We start from the raw sequence: 17,827 nt of genomic DNA, 5'->3' as shown, positions 1-17,827 counted from the left end.
TTAAGTGGAAAAACAATTATCCTCTCATCTTGTGTCTTACATTTTTTTTTAATTTCCCATAGTTTTACAATAATTTCCCATAGTTTTGATATCATGACCTTTAGTCTATATAAGTGAAGCACATTAACTTCATGAATAAATATAAAATTAAAATTTTAAATGATAAAGAAAATAACTTTAACTACAAAAAATTTCAGTATCTCTAAATGTTATTTTTGAAAATAATTTTTAATAATATTTTTGTACACCCCAAAGTTATCTCACTACAAGAAAAGTAAAATTTACTGGTACTAAAAGCTAAATAAGGCTTATATGCCAACTTTTTTTAATTAGTCTTTTAGGCTATTTTTAATTTTATTTAGGGAAATAGGTCGTTTTTTAAAAGAGTGTCTGAAAGTGTGTCTAGATAGGCGCACTTTCCTGCCAACCGTGTAGAAAGTGCGCCCAGTTTAAGTTGTAATTTTTGACTTTTTTAATATAATCTATTTTTTTGGTCGGATGGTTAAATGCTGATGGTTTTGACCTTAAGTCCCAAGTTTGATTCCTCTCCCGCTCACTTTATATTTTTTTATTTTATGTAGTTTCAAGCTTCTTCTCCTTCTTCTTTTTAATGAATGTCTTTAACATATGAGTTTTCTTAGTTAAATGGTTAAATAAAAATGATTTCATCTCTAAGACCCAAGTTCAATTTCCTTTTTCTAAACACATTTTTAATTTTTATTTCAAACATACGTTGTTTTCAATTTTTTATATTTTAATTCATCTTTTAATTAATAACTCTTTTATTCATAAAATCAAATAATAAATATGTAATTATATAATAAAATATATATTTTACATATATCATTATGTTAAAATATTTGAAATTAATAAATCCTTTATATATAATATAAAGATCAACTAATTTTTAATATATTTTCTTTATATATAATATTTATACGTCAAATATTTATTTTCTTCACGATATTGTGGGTATAGTGATTTCCAATATTATAAAATGAAATAATTATTTCAAATATAATTATTATTTTTATATGTAAAATATTTCAAATATCATTGTTTTTCATCTACATTGTAAGTATGATATTTCAAATATTTTTATATGTGAAATATTTCAATTAATTATTTGAAATATCATTATGTTTATATGTGAAATATTTTAAATACACATATAAAAAATATTTACTACACTCATGATAAGGATTGAAAAATAAATATTACACATATAAAAATTATATTTACTAAAAATAATTATATTTGTAATAATTACTTGATTTTATGAATAAAAGATTTATTAATTAAAAGATTAATTAAAATAAAAATGAAAAAAATATTTATTAATTTAAAATAAAAAACTTGAAACAATATGAAATAAAATTACGCGTTTAGAAAAGGGAAATTGAACTTAGGTCTCAAGGATGAAATTATTATTATTTAACCATTCCAATATGTTAAAAACATTTAGTAAAAAAAGAAGAAGACGAAACTTAAAACAACATGAAATAAAAAAATATAAATGTGAGTAGGAGAGAAATAAAACTTGGGACTCAAGGACAAAACCATCAACATTTAACCATCCGACCAAAGAAATTAATTGTATTAAAAAAAGTCAAAAATCGCAATTGGACGTGTTTTCTTGCCCACTGAGTTGAAAGCGCGCCCAGCTAGACACGCTTTCACACTCTCTCTCAAAAAACGACCTATTTCCCTAAATAAAATTAAAAATGGCCTAAAGGCTTAATTATTATTATTATTATTTTTGCATATTCTTCAAATTTAGCGTAAAAATTACCCCAAATGCTGGTAAATATATTGTAATTTTTTTTCACCCCAAATAAAAGTGCCATTAAAAACTCATTCTTTTAAGTGCCGAACGTGCCAACTGTTTTTTAGGTCTTTTCCATCAAAATTACAAATTCAGGGTTGTTCTCTTTATTAGAGTAAGGGTGTGTTTGATAAATTATTGAATTTTTTTATTTTATTGAATATAAAAATTTTTAACATTTAACATTTTAATTGTGTTTAATAATCATTTTAATTTTTTTTACTTAATATAAAATTTTCAGCAAAAAAATATTGAATAAGATAAGTAGGTAGGTAGCTACTTATCACTTAGAGTCTGTTTGATTGCCAGTAAAATATTTTCCGTAAAATGATTTCGAAAAATGTTTTACTTTTCGTAAAATGATTTATGGAAAATATTTTCGGTGTTTGATTGAATCTGTAAAATATTTTTTGCTATTTTATGATTTTCGAAAATATTTTCCGGAAAGTTGTTTTTGCATATATTAATATGTATTAATAAATTTTATATTTTAAATTGTTTTTACATATATTACAATGATTTATTTATAATAATACTCAATTATTAAGCTACAATATTAATCGTTATAAATTAAAAAACTAACATCAAATAAATTATTTGTAATTGTGTTAAAAAACAAGTATTGAATAATTAAAAAACAAGTTCTTGGAAAATCGATAAATGTAAGCAATTTTCTACAGAAATGAAGGAAGGAATGAATGAGGCGATAGAGAGGAGAGCACGGAAAATGTCTTACGGAAATTGAAAGGGTAAGACATTTTCCCTAAAATGTAACCCATTTTCCCTTGTTTTGGAGTTCATTTTCCAAATGGAAAAGGTTTTCCGCCAATCAAACGCTGGAAAAGTTGGAAATGATTTTCTGGAAAATCAATTATTAAGTTGATTTTATTCTATTAAAAAATTGATATAAATTATCTTTTTTTAAAAAAATTGAGATATTCAAATTACCATTTATCTTTCATTTAAAACTATCCAAAAAATATAAAATATTATATTAATAAGATTAAAAATAAAAATAAATAATCTTTTAGTAGTTAGTATTTACTTTTATCAAACAAAATCATCACATTCGATACTTATATTTACTAATTTACCAAACAATTTTCTACTATAAATTCAAAACTAATAAAATTTAGCATTAAAATTCAAGACTTAATTTTTCAATATTTAAAATTTCAATTTATCAAATACACCTTAAATCTCTCTAATTCAATTTCAATTTTCCTATTCATCATTTTCCATTAAAATTTTGAAAATGGTATTGTTAGAGTTGAGTGACTCAAATCCTTGTTAAAATAAAATACAATGGTAAAATAAAACAAAAGTAAAATCTATATAGAACTATACTTCTTTTATTTTACATTGATTAAAATAAGGTTTTTTTAACCTTACTACACTTCATCTATTTGACATTGATTAGAATAAGGTTTTTTCAATCTATAAATAGATTTAGTCTAAACTCCTCTTGTATCATTCGAATTCGACATTAGTGAATTTTCTTCTCTTCTGCTCGTGGTTTTTCCCGAAAGGGTTTTTTATGTAAAATTTGTGTGCTTTATTTTTATTTTTCTTATTTTTTTGCGATCGTTCTATATTGCCATTATCGATGTTAGTTTTACAACCTGTTATCAGAGCTTTTCGGGTTGCTTGTCTCGATAACGGTAATGGCGACATTGAAGTATGATATTCTGCGTTGGATCACAACATCAGATTCACGTTGTGACAGATAAAGATGTAGACAGTTCTTGCGCAAATAGATTCAGAGGATGCCTTGCTAAGGATAGATAAGGTGCCTTCGACATTGACAGAGGAAGAGAAGAAGTGTAAAGATCTAAAGGCTTTAACGTAATTACATCTACATTTTTCGTATGAAATTCTAAAGTAAGTGATAAAGGAGAAGACTACCGCTGCATTATGGGCAAAGCTGCAGCAACTATGTATGTCGAAAACCTTAACTAGAAAGTTGCATATGAAACAACGTCTTTATGCTCATCGTTTGGAGGAAGGTGCGTCTGTGCACAAACATTTAGTTGTGCGTCTGTACTCTTTCCTATTGTTTTTACCTCGTTTGGCGGATTTCTCAAAATTCACTTGCCAACATTTGTGTTATTCTTCTAACTCTTTTTTCAATTCTACTCTCCTGGTTGTCAACCTTGCATTTAGCTTCTGAGTGGACTATCCCGTGTTTAATATCCCTGCGGACTCTGTTGGTTGCCATAGTCGAGCCATGGTCTTACACCCTTTCACCCCATATTTAATGTCCTGGCGGACTACCTCGTGTTTACTTTCCTAGCGGACTCCATATGCTGCCATAACCAAGCTATGGTCTTACACAATACAACCCCATGTCTACTGTCCCAACGAACTGTATTGGTTGTCATAGCCAAGCTATGGTCTTACATATTATAACTCTTTTGAGGTGTCGCCCATTAGGACCTTACCATCGGTGTAGTGTCGCCCTATAGAGCCTACTAACCTCCGTTGTGGTGTTTCCCTATGGAGCCTTATAACCGTCAATATCGACCCATCTCATGTCTACCTTGATGCTTGAACACCGAAGTGTCCCCCTGCAAGGCTCAAAGCTTCGCACATCCCGATTTGCACTTAGCAACATCGTATGGTGGTATTTAACAAGAATTCTATTTTCTCTATTCCTCCGTCCATTTTACCATTCCTAACCTTGATGCTCGAACACTGTAGTGTCCCCTCCATAAGATCTAAAGCTTTACATATCACGGCTTGCATTCAGCAATATCATATGACCATATCTAACAGAAATTCTCATTCCCAAATCCTAGCTTCATTTATCCTGTCGATATTTTCCCTCCATACTTCGTGATTTATAATCATGCATACACAGTCATATGAACACGAAAACATAATAACATGAAGCAAGCCAAATTTAACTATGTGGTATCATAACCATTTTTGTGCATATCTAACCTTTTCTATCAACAGAAATCATGAAACTCATTTTGGACACAACCTAGATTCATGCCAGTCATACAACATCCTAGAAATGGAGCTTAGAAACACACCTGATGACTTTTGCCTCCTAAGCTTAGCCTTTTTCCAAATGCTAATGTAATGCCCCAAAAATTACTACAATAAGAAAGTAAGATATTATCCTTGATATAGTAAAATAAGAAAATAAAATGATAAAAGGGAAATTTTGAGTTATGTCAACATTGGGAAGTATATTATGATATATTATTTCAAGAAAGGACTATATTGTAAAAGTGAGAAAAGTTTTTTGGCTCAAGAGTAAATACTTAAAATTTAAGAGGTTAAAGTGTAAATATGAAAAATTTGAAGGACCAATAGTGCAAATATTTTATGGGTGGAATGATCTAGAAACTAAGGAAAATGGATGAATTAGGACCAAAATGATTAAGTGGAAAAAATATGAGGGGTTAAATCACAATTTTACCAAAATAAGTGATAAGTCAGTGGAGGAATTTTAAAGAATCATAAGGCACAAAATGATCATTTAGCAAGGAAGATAATTTTGAAGAGTAATAATGATGTTGGTGATATTTTAGATTAAATAAATAAATAAATAAATAAATAAATATTAGTTTATTAATATTTTGATTTAATTTTTAATTATATTTTATTATTATTTGATTTAGCATATAAGGAAAGAAAGATGAAGAATTCTCTTCATCTTTCCATGCTACCAACGTGAGAAGAGAAAAGAAAGAAAGAAAGAAAATTTCTTTTCTTTACAATTTGGTCCTTTCACCAAAAATCCACCATTTTCACCAAGAATTTCAAGAAATTTTCATAATCACCAAGAGAGAAAAGTGATAAGGAGACTACGGAGAACAAAAAAATTACCTTGGATTCAAGAAAATGGAAGTTTAAGGAGAGAGAAAATCAAGTTAAAGATTGAAATCAATAGGACAAGGTAAGAACATCAAGATTTCAATATATTTTTAAGTTTGATATTATTGAAAAAGCATGAAAATGATGTTAAAGTAGAATTTTCGTATATAAGGTTATATGTTCTTGATATGTTAGTGAAGTGAAATAAGATGAAGTGATGAGAAATATTGTAGAGAAAGGAAAGGAAGGTGTTATAAACTTGGTTATCAACATTTTGCACTAAAACAGTTTTAGACATCAGCAATAGTCTGACTTTGAAAATTCACCAAAAATTGTAGAAATTGAATTAGAGGTTAATTAAAGTGTTAAATTAAATCCTATTGAGTCTATTTTTACATAGAAGAAAATTTGTAAGAAAAATAATTTCATATTATGAGATATATGAATTTTTGTGAGACGAGGTCAGATTGATTTCGGGTTCCCCTGTTATTACTTTGGAAAATCATAAAAATTTTAAAAAATTAATTAAGGGTTTAAATTTATATTTTAAATTATTAATGAGTCTATTTTCATGAGAATAAATGGAAATATCATCCAAACCCTGTACTAAGAGATAATTAATTTTAGTAAAGAAAGGTCAAGTTGTCAAACAATGAGCAGGATAAATTTGAAGATTTTACTATACTTATTGGTTAAATTATAAATTCTAAAATTTTTATGGTAGAAAGATATTTGAGTCTAGTTTCAAAAACATCAAGTTTATCTTAATTTAGAATTTTGTAGCTCAAGATATAAATAATTTAGTGACTATGAATCAAGTGGATGCTTTTGATATGAACATATAAGCATGTTATATACTAAAAGCTAAAGATTCTAACAAATATATATACATTAAGGATGTGGAATGGAGAGGAGGAGGAAAATATATATGAATATTCAGCTAGCATGAGTTTACATTAAAATGGCTAATTTGCATGTTTTAGGCTCAAGGACTAAATTGAATAAAAGTAAAATTTTAGGGCAATTTTGTAAATATGTCAAAATGATCAAATTGTATGAAATGAATTTTTATATTGTCTAAATTAATATATTGAAAGAAATTATTAATATCAAGTGGGTTTAGAGCTTTAATTTTGTTGTATGATGATATTATAAAGTGATTTTGTTAAATATTAATGTTAGTATCAAATCGTTAAAATAGTTAAAATATTAGGGTTTGGTATTAAATTTCTATTTTATTAAGAGCTGTATGATAGCCTAGAATATTTTGATAAATTATTAATTGAGAAAAATTAGTTGATTTGATAGATTAACTAATTAAGGGACTAAATTGTAAAAGTTGGGGTAATTGTGTAAATTTGAAAAATTGAAGGGTATAAAATTTTAAAATAAATTGGAACTGAACTATATGATAATGAATAATTAATTTTATATTTTAGATCAAGATTCCATAGATGCTCATGAAAAAGGAAAAATAGCGGAATAGTCCCTAAACTCCTACAATTATTACAATTCAATTCAGGTAAGTTCGTATGGTTAAAATTTAATGCTTGTATATTAAATTGATGAATGGTATTATGTATTTAGTTATATCTATTGATGAAAGTAAAATATTGTTAAAATTATGAATTTTGAATTGAATGCTCAAAACGAGTGGAACGCGGGATTGAGTACAATCATTCTGTGGCAAAGGATGAATTGACAGTAAATGCAAAGGATGATTTGACGACAAATTACCCAAGTAAATTGAGGTTCAACATTTGTTGTAAACATTCGTGTTTACTTTTCGCTTAGCTCTCACGAGCTTTTGTTAACTCATATGAGTTTCCGTTCAACCCTAATGGGTTTCTGTTCAGCTCTTTTGAGCTTCAGTTTAACTCTTATGGGTTTTTGTTTAGCTCTTTTGAGCTTCAGATCAACCCTTATGGGTTTTCGTTCAGCTCTTACGAGCTTCCGTTCAACCCTTATGGGTTTCCGTTTAGCTCTCATGAGCTTCTATTCAACCTTCGGGCTTTTGAAAATGATGTACTCATATCCGTAAGTCGTTCTTCGAATGGTAAGTTATCGGGAGTTGTCTTGGATGATATATGTATATGAAGAAACAATAAAAGATGATATGTATCATGAAATGTATATATATATATATCAATATCTTGATATGTTGATACATGAAAATTATGTAAGTTAAGACTAGTAATAAATTCAAGTGTGACATGTTGAGTCTTTTATTAATCCTAAATAGTGATTTTCTATTCAGTTGTTTGTTTGCAAAATATTGTACGTTGCGATAGCTTTTTAAAATAGTTTTCATATTTGTGTGTATTTTGTTAAAACGTTTGATTGGTTTTGAAAACTCTATTATCCCTACTACTAGCAGTTGTAAGTCGAAAACAAAATAAAAATCCCAATTTAAAAGTAAAAATCCAAAAAGACCATTATTATAGTAAAATACCCCCAAAATAAAAGCAAAATTATTATTAGGTAATAAGTCGAATAAAATAGGTCGTGTGGCCACTGCTGAGTCCTCCGTCACATCGAACCGCCTATGCCTAGGGATTACCTGTACAAATTAAGCAAAAGGGGTGAGTTTACGTAAACTCAGCGTGTAATTCCCCATGCAAACAAACAGATAATAACGGATAATCTCAGTTTGGGCCTAAGCCCATTTCAATATCAGTAAGCATTAGGGCCTTGGCCTATCACAGTACAGTAACATTGATAGTTATGCAGTTATAAAATCCTACCCAACCAGCCTCTACACTCCATCGCCGTCCAACCCTACACTCCATGTAGGGATATAATCAACCCACCCAACCTTACACTCCAAGTAGTACCGAATGCGGCACTAGAAAGTAGTTGCAGCTGAGCTACTAGTAAGTTAGCCTAAAAGCCTTTTAGTACACTTCCTCCAATCAATATCAATCCCCAACCCAATGCAATGCATCATACAACCATGTCATGGTATCATGCATAATCAGAATAGTATATATATCATGCTCAACATACATACATTCATAACTATCTCATATGGCATACAACAATCTTTCAATCATTTCAGTCAATTAGGGGGTCTAGGTAACCTTATCGTCCCTACAATAGGTTCACAGTTGACTTGGGTGACCCGTGCAACCTTAGCAGTCAAACAGTGAAAATGGGCCCATAGGCCCATGTTGCATGCCCATGTGGGCCAACACGCTCGTGTGGCCCACACAGCCCAAAATGGCATTGGCCATGTAGATCACACAGACTGGCCCAATAATCCCACACGCTCATGTGGGGCCCACACACCCGTGGGGCCCACACACCCGTGGGGCCCACACGCCCGTGTGGCCCACACGGCCCAGTTCAGTTCGGCCCATGAATCGCTCACGGCCAGACTCGTCGATCACACACCCATGTTCGATCACCCGACCTACCACTTGGGCTGCCGCATGCCAGTGTCGCATCGATAATCACTTCTTTTCAGCTTTTCACCAGTTTTCGTTTCTAAAGTTGTGTTTACACACCTGATTCCGATACTTTGCAAAAGCACTCTTGAGCACCCAATGTTGGCACTATTTTTTTGATAAAACGGGGTCGACTTGGATTTTAAAAAAATGAAAAGAAAAAAACGGGAGTCGCCACCAATCTTTTTTGATAAGGTGTGATCGGATCACCTTGAAAAAGGGTGGTTTTTAATAAACAATTTGATTTTATTAAAACAACGATTTTTGTCCACGAAATTAAAAAAAACGAGTTTGGGAGTCGGTTACGTACGAGGAAGGTTTAGCACCCTCGTAACGCCCAAAAATTGGTACATAGTTGATTAGTTAATGTCTTAGTGTCGAAGATTGAAAACTTTAAAGAGATTTAGAGTTCGATCCTTTAAAAAAACTCGAATGACATGGATTGAAATTTAAGAGGATATTTGGCTATATGGTTCAACGAGAAATCGAAACCCAGCACGTTAGGGCACGTTTTCTCGAATTTCCAAACGTAAAATATTGCCTTATTCTGAAATTTTAGAAGGATATTTTAGCTATTTGGTCGAACGAAAAAAAAATCGAAACCCAGCACGTTAGGGCACATTTTCTCGAACTTCCAAACGTGAAATATTGCCTTATTTTGAAATTTTAAAAGGATATTTTTAGCTATTTTGTCGAACAAAAAATTGAAACCCAGCATATTAGGGTACGTTTTCTCGAACTTCCAAACGTAAAATATTGCTTTATTTTGAAATTTTAAAAGGATATTTTAGGTATTTGGTCGAACGAAAAATCGAAACCCAGCACGATAGGGCACGTTTTCTCGAACTTCCAAACGCAAAATATTGCCTTATTTTGAAAATTTTATTTGGATAAAAAGGAAATGAAATGCCTAAAAATGTACGCTTAATGTATTAGGTTTATTAGTGACATTGTTTAATACGCAAAAGGAGTTGTACATGGCTAAATACAATAGTGCGACATACGTTTTAAAATAACCGTGATATAACATGCATAATAAAATATACATATAGTGTCGATGCTAATAAATCTTAATATATACGCGCATGAATAAGATTAATGGTATAAATAACAATATAATAGAAACAATAATAATAATCAACGATAACTATGATAACTATAAATCTAAGTTTTGAAAGTACTTGAAAAATAACAAAGAAATAAATGATAGAAATTAAATTGCAATAATGATGGCAAAAATAAAATGAACAAAATCGATACTAAAATCATAAGCAAATAAATAAAATAAAATAAAATGAAATAAAAAAAATGTAAGCTTGATAAAAAATCACAAATAAGTAAATAAATAAATATTAAAGAAAATATTAAATAAAACCATCTTTTTAAAATAAATAAGTAAATAAACAAAAACAATTAAACCGACAAGGGACTAAATTGAAAACGGATCCAAAATCTGGGACTCAAACCGCAAATAAATAAAAGTGGGTGGTTCGGGACTAAAATGGAACGCATATAAAGCGCGAGGGACTGACTGGGTAATATCCCCGTCCCTTATCCGCGTCGTTTCAGCGCGGACCAAAATGAAATAAGCCAAAAATTCGCGGGGCAAGAATGTAAAAGAAACGAGGGTCAGATTGCATTAATGCATAAAAGCGGAGGGACTTAACATGCAAATAGCCCCTCCAAGCAAAAACACGCGGATCCCCTGGCGGGTCGGGTCGCGCGCTCGGGTCATGGGGCTAAACGGTGTTGTTTTGCGTCTGGGGAGATCACCCAAAACGGCATCGTTTTATATCTAATATAAATATAAAAAAGAAAAAAAATAGTTTGCTTCATTTTTTTCACAAAAAAACAGAGGGTTCAGCCTTTCTCTCCCTCACAGGCTCCAAGCCCGGCCGATAGGGCCGACGCCGATGCCGCCGTGACCCCACCGTTGTTGGTGATTGGGGCAACGCAAAGGTCGCGCTTTTGGTCTATTTTTAAGGCGCTTGAAAGCCTAAACCTCTGGGCTTCAAAGCCGAAAGGAGAAGGCCCCATGTTTTCCCCCTTTACGTCCCGATTTCGATGACTGAAATGGCCGGCGAGGGGCTTTTCAGGAAACCCCTAGGTATTATCCTTCCTCTTTTAGGCTTGTTTTCTTTTTATTTAACAGATTCGTAAAACAAAATGAAAATAAAAAATAAAAAAACGACGATTAAATAGATTAAATAAAGAAAAAGCTTATGGCTTTTATAGCCAAATTACAAACTCTTTGATGATTGCTTTTGTCGTTTTGTTATTTGTTTTGTTGCTTGCTGTTTCGACGTTCTTTTTGTTTTTTTTGTTTTTGTTGTTTTTTGTTTGCGTGTGGCCATTTTGCAGGTGTGATGTGACGTGCGTGGACGCGATGACGGTGGCGGCGACATGCTCAAGGGAGGCCAGCAGAACACGCCGCGCTGGGGGCTTTGGCAGAGGTGCGGCGCGCCCTAGGGCTTGCTTGCTGCTGAATGTTTGTAATTTTTGGCTAGGGTTAACTTTGGGCCATTAGTTTTTTTAGAATTGGGCTTGTGGGTTCTGATGGACTATAATTTTTTGTTTTTGTTTTGGCACTGGGCCCGGGCAAAATGGGCTTGTACAGCTGCCCTCTTTGGTCATTGTCGTGTAACGAGAATAGAGCAAAAACTAAGAAAGACCAATTTTGCCCGGTCTCACTGACTTGACTGGTTCCGGTGCTTCTCTTCTTCAAGTAGCTTCATTCTAGTCCACTGTGTCTCGTTGCTTCAATCTACCTCATTGCACTTCAGAGAGATACGGCTTGTAGCTTCAATCTACTCTGCCACAACTTCAGGGGACGATATCGGTGGTTTTAGTCTGCTCCACTGCAATTTTGGGGGGATGAGATTTGTTTCCGATCTGCTTCGCTGCTAGTACAGGAAGACAAGATCCACATTCTTCAACCTACTCCACTGCTGCTCAGGGAGATAGGACCAGTGGCTTAAATCTGCTTCCCTACTACATTGGGAAGATAAGATTCGTCGTCTTCGATCTGCTCCACTATTGCTTAGGGAGATAAGATCTACAATCTTTCACCTACTCCACTGCTGCTCAGAGAGACAAGGCTGGTGGCTTAAATCTGCTTCCCTACTACCTTGGAAGGATAAGATTTGTTGTCCTCGATCTGCTCCACTACTGCTTAGGGAGATAAGATCTACAATCTTCAACCTACTCCACTGCTGCTCAGGGAGACAAGGTTGGTGGCTTAAATCTGCTCCCCACTATCTTGGAAAGATAAGATTTGCCATCTTCGATCTGGTCCACTACTGCTTAGGGAGATAAGATCTACAATCTTCAATCTACTCCACAGCTGCTCAGGGAGACAAGGCTTGGTTTCTTTCGTCTGCTCCACTACTACTTAGGGAGATAAGACTTGATGCGATCTGCTCTACTGCAACTTCAGAGAGATAAGATCTGTGGTTTTAATCCGCACCACTGCAACTTCAGGGAGATAGGATTGGTTTCTTTCGTCTGCTCCACTACTGCTTAGGGAGATAAGACTTGATGCGATCTGCTCTACTGTAACTTCAGAGAGATAAGATCTGTAATCTTCGACCTATTCCGCTGCTGCTCAGAAAAATAGGACTGGTGGTTTCATCGATCTGTTCTAGAGAACATAACCTGTAGAATCCATTTTATGGGGCTAATTATGCCTAGTGATTAGGATATCATGATTAGAATGGGTCAAATGTTCCTAACTAGGTATGTATGAATGATATTTTCATGAATACAGAATGTCATGAGAATGATCCCTTTTAATGTTTGGATTGTCATTCCTCGTTGTTCATCAAGGTTCTACCACTGATGCCTTCTCGTTCAGCTGGTATCTTTACCAGAAAAACCAAAGAAATAGTCACAATTTAAACCATTCTTTCTCAAATGCCTCTGACCTTTAAGTTTGGTTAGTTCTAAATAACGGTCCAGTTTCAGGTCCTTGTACTATTTAGAAGCTTTCAGAGTAATATGGAGAACTCACTCTACTTGAATATTGTCAATCTATTAATCGTCATTTCAATGAAAAATGCTTGAAAAATATTGTCACAATAGACAAGATGAAATTTTGTTGAGAACTAAGCTCGAAATAAATTAATCAAGATAGCAAAATTTGCTGAGATAAGATGAAAAAGATTATCTCAATGGATAAGATGAAATTTTATTGAGAGCAAAGCTCGAAGTGAATAAGTTAATCAAGATAGCAAGTTTTGCTAAGATACAAAATGAATAAGATGAAAATAGGTGCCCCAGATATCGTAGCATGAGCTTCTCTGCACAACACTTTTGGAGGACCCTTTGAACTTGATATGTGTTTAGAAGATTGATAATGCTTTGTTGATGCCCCAAGATGTAGCATCCTTCCTTCTTGTCAATTCAGGCATAGTAAGCCTACCACATGCCCCATCTTTGATTAAAATTTGAATCGCCCTTTTACCGGATTTTCAATTCAATGCCCCTTTGGTCTCAAAGCGCCCTTTGTGGGTTTTTACCTTGGCCTCTGCTCTTTTTTTAGGCAAAATACTTCTTCACTGAATCTAAATTCACCGGATTAGGCAAAGTCTTGCCATCCATTTCAGTTAATATCAGTGCTCCTCCAGAAAAGGCCTTCTTTACCACATATGGTCCTTCCCAATTTGGCATCCACTTCCCTCTAAAGTCTTTTTGTATAGGAAGGATTTTCTTCAGTACCAAATCCCCTTCATGGAATTCCTTAGGGCGAACTTTCTTATTGTAAGCTCGCATCATTCGCTTTTGGTACATTTGACCATGGCAGATAACTCTTAGCCTTTTTCCCTCGATAAGGTTCAGTTGATCATATCAAGATTGGATCCATTCTGCTTCGTCCAACTTTAGCTCTGCCAAGACTTGAAGGGAAGGAATCTCCACTTCGATGGGTAAAACTACCTCCATTCCATAGACCAATGAGAAAGGAGTTGCCCCGGTGGAGGTTCTGACAGACGTTTTATAAGCAAAAAGAGCAAATGGAAGCTTTTCATGCCAATCTTTATAAGTCTCGGTCATCTTCCCCACAATCTTCTTGATGTTCTTATTGGCTGCTTCCACAGCGCCATTCATTTTTGGGTGGTATGGCAATGAGTTGCGTTGCTTAATATTGAATTGGCTACAGACCTCCGTTATCGTACTGTTGTTCAAATTTAGCGCATTGTCAAATATTATCCTTTCTGGCATTCCATATCGACATATGATCTCCTTATTTAAGAACCTACTGACCGCTGCCTTTGTGACGTTAGCATATGAAGTGGCTTCTACCCATTTAGTAAAGTAATCAATTACTACGAAAATGAAGCGATGCCCATTTGAAGCTTTTGCTGATATTGGCCCAATGACGTCCATGCCCCACATGGAAAAAGGCCATAGGGAAGTCATGACATGCAGAGGTGAGGGAGGTAAATGAATTTTGTCTCCATAAATTTGGTACTTGTGGCATTTCTTGGCAAATTTGATGCAGTCTCTTTCCATGGTAGACCAATAATATCCGAATCTCATGATTTGCCTTGCCATTGTGAAACCATTGGCATGCGTTCCACAGTCACCATCATGGACTTCTTCCAAGATTTGCTTGGCCTCAACAGAGTCTACGCATCTCAGTAGCACCTGATCCTTGCCTCTTTTATACAAGATCTCTCCCTCTAGGACGTAGTCACTAGCCAGCCTTCTCAACGTTCTCTTATCATTCTCCGTTGTCTGGTCCAGGTATTCACGATTCTTCACGTATTGCAATATATCTTGATACCAAGGGTGATCGTCTTCTTCTTCCTCTTCATCGATGTTGCAACAGTGTGCTGGAGTCTCATAAATGCTGATTTGAATTGGCTTTACATCTTCCTGTTTATTTATTTTGATCAAAGAAGCTAATGTAGCCAAAGCATCGGCCATCTGATTTTCCTCTCGTGGAAGGTAGCAGAAGGTGATATCATCAAACTCTTCAACTAGTTCTATAACCAATTTTTGGTAGTTGACCAATTTAGGATCTCTTGTCTCCTATTCTCTTTTGAGCTGATAGATTACCAATGCAGAGTCTCCATATACCTTTAGCATTTTGATCTTATGCTCTATGGCTGCGCGAATCCCCATGATACATGCATCATATTCGGCCATATTGTTTGTACAATCAAAATCCAATTTAAAAGTTAATGGATAATGATCTCCGCTTGGGGATACCAAAACTGCTCAAACTCCATTGCCTACAGTATTTGAGGCTCCATCGAAGTTTAACTTCCAAGCATTGCCCTCTCAGGTATCTTCTTCAGCGATTGCCACATACATTAAATCCTTATTTGGGAAATCAAAGTTCAAAGGCTCATAATCTTCCAGAGCTCGACTAGCCAAAAAATCTGCTATAGCACTTCCTTTAACGGCCTTCTGATTCACATAGACTATGTCAAATTCAGACAGTAAAATTTGCCATCTGGCCATCCTTCCGTTTAGAACAGTTGACTCCATCATGTATTCTAGAGGGTCTAGTCTTGAGATTAACCAAGTTGTATGGTACAGCATGTACTGCCTCAATCTCTAAGTCGTCCAAATCAAGGCGCAACATAACTTCTCAATTGGCTAATATCTTGTCTCGCACTCGGTGAACTTATTACTAAGATAGTATATTGCTCTTTCTTTTCTTCCCGACTCATCATGTTGGCCCAGCACATATCCCATGGAATTTTCGAATACTGCCAAATACAGTATCAAGGGCTTGTCTGGGCAAGGTGGCATTAGTACCGGGGCATTAGACAAGTAATACTTAATCTTGTCAAAAGTTTTTTGGTACTCCTCATCCCATACGCCCGGATTGTGTTTCTTAAGAAAATGAAAAATGGGGTCACATTTCTCAGTTAGCTGTGAAACATTTCTCAGTTATCTGTGAAATGAACCTGGCAATGTAATTCAGTCTTCCTAGGAAACCTCGAATTTCTTTCTGAGTGCGCGACGGAGGCAATTCTTTTATTTGGCTAGGTCAATCTCAATCGCATAGTCTTTCTGAGTGCATTTGGCTGGTTTTAGCTTTAGTTGGAACTTTCTTAACCGTATAACAGTTTTCTCAAGACTTGTACATGCTCCTCCTCTGTTCTAGGTTTTGCAATCATGTCGTCTACATAGACTTCTATTTCTTTATGCATCATGTCATGGAATAAGGTTACCATGACTCTTTGGTATGTTTCACCCGTATTTTTCAATCCAAATGGCATCACCTTATAACAGAATGTGCCCCACATGGTTACGAATGTGGTCTTGTCCATGTCTTCAGGATGCATCTTTATCTGATTGTACCCCGAGAAACCGTCCATAAAGGAGAAAAGTGAGTAACCTGCCGTGTTGTCTACTAAAGTGTCGATATGTGGCAATGGAAAGTTGTCTTTTGGACTGGCTTTGTTCAAATCTTTGTAGTCCACACACATTCACACTTTCCCATATTTCTTTGGCACAGGGACTATATTGGCTACCCACTCTGAGTACTTGACCACCTGTAAGAAACCAGCATCAAACTGTTTCTTGACCTCTTCTTTTATCTTTAGCAAAACATCAGGCCTCATCCTTCAAAGTTTCTGTTGAACCGGTCTACATTCTTCCTTTATGGGTAGTCGATGCACCACGATATCAGTACTTAACCCAGGCATATCTTGATAAGACTATGCGAAGATATCTTTGAATTCTTTAAGTAACCCGACGAGGTCTCGCCTTGTTTCTTTGGTGATGCAAGCGCCAATTTTTACCTCTCTTCCCTCTCCTAAGCTCACGACTTTCACTGATTCCTTATAAGGTAGTATTTGTTTTTCTTCTTGCTCTACCATTCTTAACAAATCAGGAGATAGAACGCTGTCTTGGTCATCTTCGAAATCCTTAGGATCCTCCATACTCATGTCTTGTTCAAATAGGGATTTTGAGTTAGTAACAACGTCGCTCACATCATTGATATCTGAAGACCTGCTATTGGGACAAAGGGAGGTCCAAAGAAAGAAGAATCTAAGAATAATTGTATGCACGGTATGATTATAAATGGAATGAAAGAATGAAAGAATATTTGCTCAAAGTGAGACTGAATGATACGTTTTCATTGAAATAAGATTTTGGACATGTGCCTTTTACAAAAGATTCTTATTACCCCCAGACCTAGGGCAACAAGTGTTCTGAATATTACTCTGAATTATTTCTAAATGTTATAGGGATCTCTTCTACAATCCAATTGTCTAGAACACTTCCGGGCTCGTAAGGGCAGATGTCTAACATACTCTCCTCTTCGAGTTCCTCATTGAATATGGCATTGATGTTCAGGTTTCTCATCATGTCTTCCGCAGTATTTCCTCTTGGTGTCCTTCGTTCAAGATAAATGCTTCCTCCTGCCACGAAGGTCCTGGATATATGGGGGAAGGTCATAGGTTCCCAATCAATTTCTCTTCCGCTCAAACGCGCCTTCCTCATTTCTTGCTTTTTTTCAGCTCTTTCTTCCTTTGTTTCGCATTTGGCTTAAATCTTAAGCCAAAGTGGTCTTGTTTGTTCTTCAGTTCTAGTGCCTCCATCCTTCCTTGAAAACATGTTCCGAGTCCTCTCCCAGGTAAGGCTCCCTTCCCAATTATCATCTGCAGCCCCGTCCTCGTGGTTTTAGATATGCTGGGCTTTGGGATCTTATTCCCTTCAGCAACAAAGGTTGCATTTACGAATTCCAGAGATCGAAAGGAACACTCGA

This window comes from Gossypium raimondii, chromosome 3 (genome assembly GCF_025698545.1).
Source record: "Gossypium raimondii isolate GPD5lz chromosome 3, ASM2569854v1, whole genome shotgun sequence".
Classification (NCBI taxonomy): domain Eukaryota; kingdom Viridiplantae; phylum Streptophyta; class Magnoliopsida; order Malvales; family Malvaceae; genus Gossypium; species Gossypium raimondii.
The sequence above is the reverse complement of the archived record's forward strand: the minus strand, read 5'-3'. Positions refer to the sequence as shown.